At 41.6% G+C, this 12651-nt stretch overlaps 2 long non-coding RNA genes across 3 annotated transcripts; one reads left to right on the forward strand and one right to left on the reverse strand.

The window, feature by feature from the left end:
• Positions 1-5987: 5987 nt before the first annotated feature.
• On the forward strand, positions 5988-11529 carry LOC140326338 (uncharacterized). 2 transcript variants are annotated; one of them, XR_011919830.1, is made up of 6 exons: positions 5993-9546; positions 9772-10143; positions 10240-10290; positions 10440-11002; positions 11296-11365; positions 11452-11529. It is a non-coding gene; the product is annotated as an uncharacterized lncRNA (long non-coding RNA). The 2 variants fall into 2 exon arrangements; XR_011919829.1 differs by having other exon boundaries at positions 5988-9546; positions 10240-11002.
• An 87-nt stretch (positions 11530-11616) lies between these two features.
• On the reverse strand, positions 11617-12310 carry LOC140326339 (uncharacterized). The gene is made up of 3 exons (XR_011919831.1): positions 12230-12310; positions 11863-12069; positions 11617-11752 (listed from the first exon to the last, which is right to left on the reverse strand). It is a non-coding gene; the product is annotated as an uncharacterized lncRNA (long non-coding RNA).
• Between the last annotated feature and the right edge of the window lie 341 nt (positions 12311-12651).

A 12651-nucleotide genomic window follows, 5' to 3' on the forward strand; every position in this document is an offset into this window, starting at 1 on the left:
AACAATTCCATACTGATATATGCATATGGATGGTATTTGTTTGTAAGGTTTAGTAACGCATATGAAGCAATCATAATAAGTCCCTGAGCTGGTGTAAGTGAATTTGTTTCGATATAACACCAGCATGCTTTCCATAAAAAATCTTCAGCAAAGCCTGCAATAAGGAAGACAGAATGGGTTTTAGTTGCTGGGGCTACTATAACATGAATTATATTAAAGCCATACACAAGCAAAGCTTTTGGTGCAAATGTACATTTTTTTAGCTGTGTAAGTATTTGAAATAGTTTTATATCTGCTCTTTAATTAAAAAAAAATGTGTATGAATAATTTAGTTTACAACAATAATTTTTTTCCAATTTATTTTTGACTTTTTGTTTGCGCTAAACAGCACAAATGTGTTGAATCATGTATGGTATATTGCTAAGCACCAGTTAGCTTCACTTGATTTTTTTATTATTATTTAAAACATAGTGGAAACAATACCCACTGAAAGATAATCTGCCAAATGAAAGATAGCAAACATGTTTTGTGTAATAAAACTGAAAAACATGAAAAATTAATTGGGTAAAAACAGTTTGTTTTGCTGGAGCCTGTTGTTGTTCAAATAATTGTCAACATGTAGATGTGATTTTTTTTTTTTTCACAACCTAAAAAAATGTGATATTGAGGGTTCCTCCCATGCTGTTCCCACACACATCATATGTAGCATCGCAAGCTAGCCTAAAGGAATGTTAGTGCCGAACTTATAGTTCTGCATTTCAAATTTTGCAGGCGGGATTTGTTTTGCAGAACAGATAAGAATGCTTTACTTCAGCATTGCCTATTTGCCTGTTCACAAACTTCTTTTCAATTAAATACCCTGGGGCTGCTGGACTCCCATGTGCATTTGTGGGAGTTATGTCATCCCAGGTTGACCCAAGGTGGCCAAAGATCCAAAACATGGAAGAGGAGCAGATGAAGATGGCAGCCCCCACAACAGAGTGAGGACATGTGAGTGTAGGTAAAGAAACAATTGTGATTAGGTTTGTTTATTTTATTACACTTACCTGTCCCTTCTCCAATAAAAGACCTGCCTGCTTCCAGGTGGTTTTATATTTAGTCCCACTAAAGTGGTTATATTAAAGCACAGATCTAGGCGTGATGACCTTGCTCGGGGTAGACCAGTCAAACAATACCTTTGTAACCTCCTTTACATAAATCAAATCTACTCTACATGGTAGGAATACGACAGTTCCTGCTGTTCTTTCAAAACAATCAGATTTACAGTGATGAAGCCCAGAGGTCTTCTCTATGCCTCTTCATTTCAGTGCTTACATCCAATCAGCTTGGAAGCACTACAGGACCTAGAATAATCCAGTGATGTAAATAGCAGATTCGCTGGATGTAGAAGAGAGCCTGCATGAAGGGAAGTTTCTCTTCTTCTTTAACGCAGGTAAGGGTATTGTGCCTGGAATTGGGATTCAATATCTTAGGATCTCTTAAACTAGCAACAAAAATTTAATATATTGCAGCTTACTAGTCTTTAGATATGGAGTTTACATTTTTGGCAAATACAAACTACGTGTAGAACTTTCCAGAAAAGCTTTAAGGTTCTAACTTAAGTTAGTAGTAAATAGTTCTCTCCTGTGCTGAGAACAATTGGTCATATTTTCCTGTACACTCATTTTTCCAAGTGTGGGATGTTGCAGCATTTATCTTTGGAGTACTATTTCCAGCAGGATAACTCTCCTTGTCACAAAGCTCAAATTGTCTCACACTGGTTTCTCATACATGACCATGAGGTCACTGTTTTTACGGGGCCTCCACAGTCACCAGATCTCAGTGTTGAGTTTTTTAATTTTTTAAGACATTTCATTACAACATAAAAACACAAGGGACAAGGCATAGAAAATAATCATGTAGTGCTTATCCAACAAAAAATGTACACATAATAAAACAAGATCTAATGTGTACATATCAGCAACATTTTCATAAACATACAAAACCACTAATGAGAAAAAAAAAAATCAGGGAATAGAAAAAGAATAAAAGTAAGGTACCGTAGTCTATCAAATGTACATTAAGTTAGATCTGCATTCAATCGATCTGCGTGTCATAAATGTACTAGCCTAGCAAATTAGGCATACTATAATGGTCGAGCCAAGGAGTCCATATCCTAAAAAATTTGGGAAGAGAATCGCCAGTAACAGCGGTCATCCTCTCCAAGATCATGGTATCCAAGATCCTCCATGGTCATCCTCCCCAAGATCACGCCACAAAACTTAGCATGGGTCTCCTCCATGCCAAAGCTATCACTTGCCTAGTAGCTAAAAATACAAAGAAAACTAATTTGCGCGAGTGTCTGTGCAAAGTGGGGTTGGCTTGATGCAGGAGAACTTCCCAGGGGTTCCTGCGCAACAGGTTCCTGCATAAAACCCTTCCTAAATGGTTATAAACCCATATCCAAAAATGCCTTTTGGACAGTCCGACCATATATGCTGAAAAGTGCCAATGGCGCAGCAACCCCTGAAACAGCTAGGGTAACCTCCCAGAATGAACTTAGCTGTCAGGCGTCATGTACCATTGAAACTTAACTTTATAGGCGTTTTCTTTGCTATCACATTAGGAGAGCATTTAGCACCTAAATCTGCTTCCCATCTCTCCACATAAGGTGGTTTTTGAGCCCGTTTTGACCAACATTGCATACAGGAGTGAAATCAGTCCTGCTTATTGTGGGTTTCTTAACCTTCCTGGTGGTATAATTAATTATTTCTAAATGTCAAAGAGGTACATTTGACATTTAAAAATACCTTTTTTAATGTCCCACTTTCCGACACATGCCGTCTGCCCCCACACACAGACATACATTGCTTGCCCACTCCACATCTGCATCCCATGGCCTCGCATCTCCAGCGTTCACAGGCCAGGGACGCGAGGCCATGGGACACAGATGCAGGGCATAACCAACGCCCAATGCTGGGCAGGCATCACTGGAAGTCGCCGCAGGTTTATGAGGACAAGGTAATCCCTCAATTCCACCCCAAGTGTGGCTCGGGGTTTTGGCTTTTTGTAATGAAATTTAACCCTGAACCACACCCGAGATTACCCCCAGGGGGATTAAACAACAGGATTTGAAAGGCGGCTAAACAGAGAGAACTTTGTTTTTTATCACCTAGCAGGGACAGTAGCTAGTGCCTGATTTGCCAATAACGAAAATATTTGATGGTGGATAGAGACTGGTGCCCTTGTAGGTAAGCAAACGAGAGGAGATCATAGGCATAATGTATAGGTCTATTAGACCACCAGCAAAAAGCAGGAGGATTCTCTGAAGCTGGCTCAAATAAAGTACATTGCAGAACTCCTACCAAAGGTATATGTGAAGAAATCAAGCCTGCAGAAGTCTTCACCCTGCCCTATAAGCCTAAAGCGTTATATAAATTAGGGCCTTCAATTAGCGGTCTCCTTGAGGTTGGAAGCCATAATATGTTATGGATCGTGCTGAGGGGTATTGCGCTGTGTATATCTGTGCCCATATCAGGAGTTCCTCTAATCAAAGAAGAGCAGAGCTATTTGTGGTGATAAAAAGTATCTGTGCAGGTTGGGCACTGATAAACCCCCAGAATTTTTAGTAAAATATAGTACTTTCCCTGGCACCCCCAGGTCTGCAAGGATGCCAAATAGGATTTAGCATTTTCTGTTGCTCCAACCGGTGTACTGGTGTAGGGACCAGGATTGGAAGGGTGCAGAAAATATATAATAAAATATAAGATAAAACATTTTAAGGGTGTGAATCCTGCCCACCGATGAAATCGAGAAACTCTGTTATTTAGCAAGTAGTGTCAATTACTCCCTAAACCAAGGTGGGATAATTTATGTAGTAAAATGGGGCTATTTGCGGGGAGATTTTAATCCACGGGTAGGGTATAACATCCAGCCGTTGGAATGCAAAGTTTTGTTTCAGGGTTTTAACCCCCGGGGCCAGTAGAGAAACATTGAGCGCTTTGGACTTCGCATCATTAACCAGCAGACCAGAAAATTCTGCAAAAGCTGTTAGCACAGAACATAGATTGGAGAGCATTGTTACTGGGGATGTGAGGGAAAATAGCACATCGTCAGCAAGTAACATTACTTTTTGTTCAGTATCGAAAAACCTTAATACCTGTGATATTTTGGTTGCCTCTGAGGTGCCACTCAGGATAGGAAATGCAGCAGTTTCAAATCCCATATTTACCTGTTGCATACAAGGAAGTGTAAAGTGACGATACCCAATTAAACTCCTTGCCAAACCCCCACTTCTTTGTAGTAAAAACATACTGCCATGATATCGAATCAAATGCTTTCCTTATATGTAATGAGAGAAATATGAATACTGATTTGACTTGGCCAGGTGTAGCAATTGTACCACTCTACACATTATTGCCGGCTTGTCTCCGAGGGACAAAACCCACTTGATCCTTGTTGGTCAACCTGCTGAGGAACGGATTGATACAACTGGCCAAGATCTCAGCCAAAATTTTGACGTCCACGTTTAATAGCGATATTGACCTGTAATGTGCCCAGGAATGAGGGACAGTGGAGGGTTTGGGTAGCATGGCAATAGATGCCTATAAGGATTTAGGAGTGAGGCTGGAGCCCACCTTGAGGCAGTTGAAAAGAGTGAGCAAGTTACAGTTATTATATCAAGCATTTTTTTTCATGAAAAGCAGAGAGAAGCCATTAGGTCCCGGTCATTTACCCGTTTTTAACAATTTGATTGCAATGCGGGTTTCAGATTCTAAGATATCCCTCTGAAAGAATTTTGAAGGGATCTGAGGTAGCTGAAAGGAATCAAAGAACTTTTCAGCTAGGGGTTCTTCCTATAGGGGGGGGCTAAATTCAGCTGTAAAAGTTGCACCTGAAATTCCTGTAGTATCTCTACAGAGTTACTAGTAACATGTTTCATGGGTGTGCGTAGAGATATAGGGGCTCCCTTAGGAGCCCAGCAGTGCAATCGCTTAGCCAACATCGTACCCGGTTTATTGCTACACTGATAGAACTTCTGTCTAGACCAGTGGTCGGCAAACTCCAGCCTTTAGGCCAGATACGGCCTTGCCGGTAGTTGGTTCCGGCCTAACACCCCCTGGGCGATCAGATCGGCCAGGGGGCTTTAGGAACTACTGGAGCCATTTGTATTAGGAGAGAATTGGGAGCATAATAAGTCAGAAAGGTATCCTGTATCCTGCAGTGTACCCTCCCCTATGATTAGTGGTTGCTGATGGGAAGTATACCTGAGGGTATTTAGAGTGCATGTATGTAAGCTTGGATGACGTTGAAAAATGCTTTTCCTGTACACATGCCACATTAAAGCCCAAAGCATGGAAATAATTAAATGCGTATTTACGCGCCAATATACGAGACGTTTTTCTGCAGGCTAGAGCTGATTGCTAGTACACACATCTTCATTTGCCAGCCGGATTCCTGCCTTGATAAATGAGCAATAGGGGTCAAGAATCTGCCAATTAACCCCCCTAGCGTTCTAATTCTGTCATTTTTTGATGCAAAAAGTGATCCTATTTTTTTTGCGTATAAATTTTTGTTTATATTGTGGGCCTGTAATTCTTAGGATTAACTCCCAGGTATAATTATTATATTTATTTATTATATTAGAATCATAAATAGCAAAATAATACATAATTATAAATCATTATTATAAAAAATAATGAAATATTAGACCACAACAATGTAATTTATCAAAAAAAAAATTTTTATCAAAAATTTCTTACTGAAATTTTCCAAACAAGGGTGCAATACTATTGATAAATATTAATGTAAGTTATATGCAGATTTTAGTAGACATCCCGGGTGTGGTAGATTTTGAAGCAGGGTGCTGCACAAAGTCCAACATCACAGTCAGGACAGTAGAACCTGGTTTCCTTGCGTTTCTTCCTTCCTCTGTCATCGGTCTTTGAGCAGCAAACCACGCACATCCTTGTAGGTGCCGCGATGCACCAAGCAGAAATCCTGCATGGTGCATCGCATCTAACTGCAGATGCGTGCATCGGGGTGGTGGGGATCCGGGCGGTATTACTCCGTAATCTGCTTTTAAATTTCCCGCCCGGCCACGCCCCCCGACGGAGAAGCGCCCCGCCATCACAGCGGGATCATGAGATCGCCGCTGGAGCGCGGGGATAAGGTAAGGGGGACCCTCAAAGGTACCCCGAGTGTGACTCAGGGTTACCGCTTTTTGCAATTTTTTCCACCCCGAGTCACACTCGGGAATACCGCTAGGGGGGTTAAGGCGATTATTTTTCAGCTGCGCAATTAAGGAGGATCTGTTAAGCTGTCAATGGTGAGATCATAGCAAATAATTAGCACACACCTGCTCTCTGTTTTGTGCGCATCTAGAGTCCATTACAGGTCAATTGGAATCTTTAATGCTTCATCTTCTTTTGAGTAAGTGCTACTTTTTTAGTTTTCATACTTTTTGGTTTGCTTTGCAACACTGCAAACTAATTTAGATCAAGCTGTGTACATACTAGTTAACACTTCTTAATATGTCATCACACAATAGTATGAATTGTAAAAAATTCTCACCAAGCATTTGTGATCTAATCTAATGTGTGTGTGTGTTGGGTCATCAAGTAAGTTTGCTTGGATGGTATGCATTGATGTGACTTTGTAATTCTCATTATTGTTAGTTTCACCTTTGCTGCAATGTTTCCTGTTGTTTAGCAAATCTGCAATGTTTTGTCATTTTTTTAAACTAATATTCAGTACAAATGTCTGCAAGGTTTCCACTCCAAACTACTACTACTTGAACCCCCTGTTTGCCTTTGTCCCATTTTCAAAGTCACATATTGGTTTTTGAATGTATTATGCACATATTTATTACTCTGACATTTGCACTCATATATTGATTTGCTGCCACACAACTCCTCTGTTTATTTGTAGTAGTGTTATAGGTTTGTTGTCATTGTGCTGTGCTGCCTGATCTTAGCACTATTGTATACAAACACAAACACACATGATGACTCGGGCAGCTTTCCATGGTGCATACAGGAGCTCACCACAGGGCCGCACCAAGCACAGAAACCGTGCTTTTAGCAGCCCGATGGTGTGCTCCACAACCCCCCGGCTTTTATGCAGAGACTTGTTGTAATTATGCTCTGCTTCAGACGGGGGGGTGACACACAACTGTCATAAGCCATGGAAGCTGCCGGTATCCTTTGTCTGCTGTAAAAAGACAAACATAATACGTGTTAGTTTTTGGTAAAGTAAGTGTTCTGTGAATGCAGTGTAACACTAGAATTTTTTTTACAAAGGTTGCTAAGGGTTGTGCTCTTCAGTCACTTTATTGCTTTTTGGTTGTTAGGAGACATTGTTACTACTGACTACCACACTGAAGTACTGTGAGCTGTGAAAATAGTAATTATACTAGGGCTTCCGGGAATATCTGAAAGTTAGTTCGTCCCCCATGCTCCCAATATTGTATAATATTTATCAACTATTTACTAAATTAAATGTTAGCACAAAATATGGCATAAATACAATATAGGTAAAAGCTTGGCATTCTGATAATGCAAAGGGACATAGTAACATAATAGGTGTCTTTAGGATTTGACTACTGTTAGTTGTATTACAGTAACAACATTATACATTACCTATTAACCAGCCCTCAGGCATTTCTCCAGAGATGAATTTCTGGTGGAGGGCTGTCTGACGCAGGATATAGGCATCATGGCATGATCCTGGGAAACCTGTGCGTGATTCTCCTGTTGGCATCACAGACTATTTGTACATTCAGTGAATGACATCGCTTCTGGTTGCGAAGGACGATTTCCTGCAGTTTAGAGGCCTGAATTGCCACATGGGTGCCATCGATGGCCCCCAAAACATTAGGAAATCACACTCGCCTGAAGAAATCCACCTTTACCTTCCTCCACTCGTGAGCTGTTTGAGGGAAGTGAATATATAGTGGGACAAGGTCCACAATGGCATTGATGACCTTCGTAAAAACCCTGGAAACTGTAGGCTGGCTTAGTCCACAAATTAAGGCCGAGGAGGTTTGAAAGGAACCCCTTCCTAAAATATACAGAGTGGCCAAGAGCCTGGTCAATCCTGGCACTGCCTGGCTTCTCTTGGTTTTTGGAGCAATTTTATTTTCCAGCAAGCTGTACAGGTGATGGATGACCTGGCGAGACAGGCTGAGACGCCTTTTGACATCCTGGTCATGCAAAGTCTCAAGGCGGCTACACTCCAAGAAAATGCGTGGCTCCCAGACCTCGCTCAAAGTAGAAGCATGCTCCTGTGGTTGTTGTTGTTGCTGCTGCTCCTCCTCTGCAGTAAGACGCAGTGTTGTGTTTAATGCCACAACAGCAGTAGTGAAGAGCAAGTCTACATCTAAACACTGCTCCATGACAACAACAAGCAAAATTCTTGCCCAGTCGCACATTTAAGTGCGCATAAACGGCGCGTAAACATGCGCACGTACTGTATCCCTATAAATTTGCACAGAGCTTCTTAGCCATTCTGCATGCAAACCAAAACTTTACAAAGACAAAAAAAGAACACACAAACCAGAAGGCTGCTACAAGAAAAATGAAAAGTAAGAATACACCATTTACTTTATTTCTCTAAAAAATGTTTTTGGTGTGTTGTCCCATAACTCATATCTTTTTCCTTCTAATAACATTGAGCCAAGGAGAATGGCCACCACCACCACCACCGTTGCTGCTGCCGGCTCCACCACCACCACCTTTCAGTCCATAGACCAACATAGACCAACAGGCAGCTCCCTCAGGCCAGCTAGGTTGCTCTGTGAAGCTGGCCAAGTAACATCTAGGCCCCTGGCCCCTCAACCTGGCACCTCAGCCAGTTTGTGCCAGACCAGGGATTCTGCTTCCAAGGCAACCAGCTTCACTCCTGAGCAAAATGCAGCACTCATGGAGTCCTACGTACAACATTTTCCACGACTCTGTGGGGGCTTGCACTCCCACACCTCCCATGCTGTAAGGCAAGGACTCTGGGAAATTGCCAAGAGTGTAAATGCAGTGGGCAGTACACAACGGACCATTACCCAGTGTCAAAAACGTGTGAGTGACATCTTCAGACACGTAAAAAGGCTCCTGGGCACAGAGGCGGGAAGGAGTGGGACCTATCGTGAACATCTTGTGCAGTGTCTCAGGGAATACGAAAGATTGGCGTTGCCATTCATTAGGCCAGAAACGGTGGTAGGGGTGGACTACTGGGATGACTCCGATGCTTGGCAACCATGTATCAATCCTAATACCAATGTGAATGGATTTTTGCATTTTTGTGGGATTGCAACAATTTAGTCGTTAGCATTGAAAACAAAATAGGATTGTGTTTTTACTTATTTATGTTTGGGGTGAAATATGAGATCTTTTTTTTTTTTTTAAATAGTGTATTTTTAGCTTCTTTTGACTTGCATCAACAATGTGTATTTCCATTTTTTTTTTACAGTAGTACGCTCCGAGACGCAACAGTCCCCTCCTACCCTCTGTGCTTGGGGTGATGTGGATGATGAGGATGTCACTTCGCATCAAGATGACACTGGGCTTCCTCCTGGTAAGATGAACCTTCATGGTATATCTTGTTTGACATTGTGCACGTGTCTCTAATCATGTTTCTAACCACACTCATGTGTAATATGAGTGTTTTATTTCACACATTTTTGGCTCTTGGAGGGGTATGTGTTGTGGTTAGATTTGTGGGCAACCCATCAATCCAAATGAACTTGGGTTAAAGTCAAACTCACTCTATTTCATTTGTTTTTGTGCTTTTATTTAACAGATCACCATCTACAGGAGGAGGTCGTTGATCCACTGCAGAGAGAGAGAGAGAGAAAGAGAGAGAGAGAGAGAGTTCAGCCTTCCAAAAGCTAAGTAATAACCTTTGATCTTTCTATAATAAATATATATACACACACACGCAAGATTTGTTAAGTTTTCTTGGCAGAGGTTTCTGGTGCAGCCTCCCTTTGGGAATGTGTGAGCTTAATATGTCAAAAATAATTTTGCCTGTGCAAAGTATTGGGGACTTTTGATATGTGAAGACTTGTCACCACATTCATTTTGATGTAATAGATCATGTGCCTTTGTAGAACATCCATGTCTGCTGGTTTCTGGTTCTGAAGAGTTTTCACGGGCTGCATCCACTGTGGAGGTAGGCAAGAACTGGCCCATTGGTGTTTATTTTGGGATGTGTTGGGGAATAAACCTTTCCCAGTGTGTTCCATTTGTGTTTTTTTTTTTTGTTTAGGGTCCCTTAGGTGGCCATTGACCACAAGAAGAGGAGACACCTGGGGTTTCCGTAAGCAACCCATGTTTAATGCTTAGGATTCAGAATAAATATGTCTAACATTTGTTGATGATTCAATGTAAGGATGCTGTCTGCAGAATGTTATGGTGACCTACAAAGTTATGTGATATTGTAGTAATTTTTTATTTTCCTCCTTATAGCAACCAGTGAATGCAGGTGGATTGGGTCAACCCAGTGTGGGCAGCTAGCTTCTAAACCTCACTCAGAGGCTGGTTGGCCATTTTGATAGAGTAGTGGAGTCAAGGATGTCTGCCCCAAGTTCAAATAATTTGGAACCGGTCCTTACGCTCCTACATGAAAACCTCAATCAAAAATCGCCAGGACCAAGAATTTAACCAACAACTGGCGGCCATGCATCGTCTGATAGAATCAGTCACTTTGGGTGCCTACATGTTCAGAATTGACCATCTCTGTAACATGTTAAGTTAATCCCTGGGCCAACAATCTCAGCTAAATCAGACAATTATTCACAGGCTGGGTTGACAAATCCCAATAGGTCCTGCTGGCCTCCCATCCCCTGCAGAGCAGCCAGCACCATCCTTCTCCCCAGCTCCACCCTGTTCCCAGGCTGTTGCCTGGCCACCCACCCTGTGCCCCTGCCTGGCCAATTAGTGCCCCTGCCTGGCCAATTAGTGCCCCTGTTGAAGTGGCCCGTGGCTGTGCCCAGTCTGGACAAAGTATGTAGATGGATGCCGGGTGCCAGGTGAGAACATTCTTCCTGTCATTCCTCACTCAATTTTAAAAAGCTAAACATTCTTTCCAAATACACAATTGCATCACTACACAATTGTTCACTAAATGAACAAAAAATCTAGGTATGTCTAAGGACCAAATATGGCACACCGCACTTCTGACACTTGTCTGTAACAGATAAATATGCTTGCTAATAGGTCAACTACTTTTTCATTCAATGCCAAATGTATTCTTGAATGATGTTACAACTACATATATTTTGAAGAGGACATATCTAACATACCCAACTCTGTTACCCTTAAGGTCACAGGATATTTTGAAAATAAAGTGACCAATGCAGGAATGGAGCAAACTCGGCCAAGCTGCAAAACAGGTTGGTGTAGGATAAGAGCATGTTCGATATATTGTCCAAAGAAACGTTGTGTAAAAACTAAGGTTTCTTTTTTGTGTTTTTTTTAGGGATGGAATTGGATTAGTCAGGCTGGAAACAGCTTTTTAAATGTGCACTTGAAAGAAAAGAAAATAACATTCACAAAATCTGTCTTAGTTTTTTTATTCTCCCCCCACTAACTTAAAATGTGCAAAACCCAACAAATATCAAAATATAACCAAACTTTTTGTAACATATGTACAAAAATAGTTTTTTTTTTTTAAAAAAAGCAGTACCGCCTGGGCATACCCCGAGGAGGGGCCATCCTGAAGCGGCGCTCCATGGCAGACATCCTCCAGTGCAGCCAATACAGGCTATCCTGTCTACTTCCTGGCAGGTGAGGAAAATACAAATATATTAACCGGAGGAGTTTGGTTTTTACAAGGACCTTACTTTTAAAAAAAATGTTTTGACCAAACAAATCAAAATATAAAACTTACCAGGAGTATGTCTGCCATGTCGCCGGGGTTGGGGTGGCGGGCTCGGAAACTCTTCCTCCCCCGAGGATGGCACATCCTCCTCTATGACTGGCTCCCCTGGGGATGTCTCCTCCTCCCCTGGGGCTGTCTCCTCCATATCCGGGGGGGACAGCCAATCGCCTGTGTGGCCGCTGTTTAATTTGCAGCCGCCGGCTGCAAGAGAGTTTGCTGTAATGACAAAAACAAATATCCAAAATTAATAATGGTAGTAAAATATAGGAAGTAAAAAACAAATAGTTCTAGGCTAAAGAATACTACTTTACACAAACAACAAACAGTCTGAAACACCACTCCTTAACAAGAGGAGAAAACAAAATGCAAAACTTACCAGACAGGATGCGGTCCCCCACTTTGTGCACCAAATCCACTCTCCTCCGCTTGAGGTCACTTCAAATGTGTTAGATCTGTGCCACAGTTGACCCCGTACCTGCAGGGGTCCACAACCTGTCTGCAAGCCTCTCCGCGATTTTGCGCTTTATAAAAATGTCATATCTCCGCCGAATCATTGTCTAAAGAAAAAGAGAAACAAAATGAGTTATTTTGACAACAACCAAACACCTCTTAAAAACAAAAAAATAGATCACTAATTGATTCATTTTCTGTTGCAAATTGACAGTTTGGTTGCAATTGTAAACTGTTAATATTGTGTGTAGATACCGTATTTTTCGGACCATAAGACGCACTTTTTTTTCCCCCTAAAGTGGGGGGAAAATCAGGGTGCGTCTTATGGTCCGAATGCATATTTTTTTT

The sequence above is a fragment of the Pyxicephalus adspersus genome, chromosome 3 (assembly GCF_032062135.1).
Source record: "Pyxicephalus adspersus chromosome 3, UCB_Pads_2.0, whole genome shotgun sequence".
In the NCBI taxonomy this organism is placed as follows: Eukaryota; Metazoa; Chordata; class Amphibia; order Anura; family Pyxicephalidae; genus Pyxicephalus; species Pyxicephalus adspersus.